Below are 1,792 nucleotides of genomic sequence, written 5' to 3' on the forward strand. Positions count from 1 at the left end.
GAACCCGCCACCCTAGGTGTACGTGGCTGGCGCCTTAGCCGGTTGAGCTATAGGCGCCGAGCCAGAAAATCACTTTAATTACTTCACAAATAATATCACAACAGCTGGTTTAAGGAGGCCACAGCAACATCTGCCCCCAATCCTTTGCCATCTCAGTGAATTTCTACACACTACGAACACCCTCTTCCACTACAATTCTGAAGAAAGGAAGCCATTAATAACAGGAGAGGTTTAACTGATGATTTTACCCTTTATACTTTCATTATCAATTACATTTTTATGCTAAATTAACTTGGTCTTGATAGGCGATTTTCCTTTTCTTCAATTTGCACTTCTCGATTAGGATAACTCATTTGCAAGTTTGCATTGTTTCAGCACCTCATTGAACCCCTCACAGAGCTTTATGTCAGTTTGGTTCTGGGCACATTCCAAAAACTGCTTCATCTCATAGAAGCAAGGGCCAACCTGCTGCTACTGTGCCAGCTGGCTTCTGAGAGACTCCTGGTAAGTGATGTCAGGGTTAGAGGCCTCAGCATTACATCCTCCACTGAAGCCCCCAGTGATGGCATGACGCACAATGTGCCCAACTGCAGAGCCCACAGCCACACCAGCTACAGTAGTTGCTATTTGGGCCATCAGATCAGGCTGCTGGGGTGCAGCAGCAGGTGAGCCAGCTGCAGGTGGTGGAGCTGCTGCTGGTGGCTGAGCTGCTGGTGCTGGCCTGGTTGTAGTTCTCATCTGAGGTGCTTTGGCTGGCTGGAAGGGCCATGTGGGAGGTGCAGCTTCCGCTTCCACATGTTATTGCAACTGTGCGGAGGCGTCTAGAACTGAAAAAATCTGCAAACAACTTTATTTTATTTTATTTTATTTAGTTTTCGAGACAGAGTCTCACTTTGTCACCTTGAGTAGAGTGCTATGGCATTATAGCTTACAGCAACCTCAAACTCTTAGGCTTGAGCAATCCTCTTGCCTCAGCCTCCCAAGAAGCTGGGACCATAGGTGCCTGCTACTATGCTCAGCTAGGTTTTCTATTTTTTGTAGAGACAGTACGTGCTTTTGCTCAGGCTGGTCTTGAATTCCTCAGCCTCCCAGAGTGCTAGGATTACAGGCATGAGCTACCACACCTGGTGAAAACATTAGCTTTATTTTTGTTGCTGTTGTTTCCACTTTATTGTACAGGCACAGAACTTGACGTGAGCCTGTACCTTCAGCAACGTGCAGAGACACTGACGGGGGCTGGGGACACAACCTTGCTGAGAAGGGAAATGCATAGGAGAAGAAATACTGGAAGCAAGTAAATGGGGTGGTTCCCATGTCACCAGAAGACACCATCAGCCACACTGTCTGGGATGAGGAGGGTGCAGAGAAAAATAATGGGCATAGCAGTGGAAAACATCAGCTTTAGAACTGTCAGTATATATTACATTAGAATCCCTTTAAAAAAAGGTTGGGTTCAGTGCCTCATTTCTATAATCCTACCACTGGAGTAGGATTATAGGTGGCTGAGGCAGGGGCATTGCTTAAGCCCTGGAGTTCAAGGTTGCAGAGAACTATGATCGCTATATTGCATTTCAGCCTATGCTACAGGAAGATTCTGTCTCTAAAAATAAAAAAAAAAGAAAAAGAATTTTTAGTACATAGATGATCTTTATGATCTTTAGAGACATGAGATGGAAGAGGTCACCTAGGAAGTGAGTATAGATAGGAAAGTGGTCCAAGTATAGAGAGGGGGGAAATGTTGTTACAAAGAAAAAGAAAAGGCTCGGTGCCTATAGCTCAACCGGCTAAGGCG

The 1,792-nt window shown here is 45.5% G+C and overlaps 1 pseudogene; it reads right to left on the reverse strand.

Annotated features, from left to right (window-relative positions):
* Window positions 1-339: 339 nt before the first annotated feature.
* On the reverse strand, window positions 340-1,314 carry LOC111728624 (annotated as a pseudogene).
* Between the last annotated feature and the right edge of the window lie 478 nt (window positions 1,315-1,792).

The sequence above is a fragment of the Otolemur garnettii genome, unplaced genomic scaffold (genome assembly GCF_000181295.1).
Source record: "Otolemur garnettii isolate 467f Iridium unplaced genomic scaffold, OtoGar3 scaffold00174, whole genome shotgun sequence".
In the NCBI taxonomy this organism is placed as follows: Eukaryota; Metazoa; Chordata; class Mammalia; order Primates; family Galagidae; genus Otolemur; species Otolemur garnettii.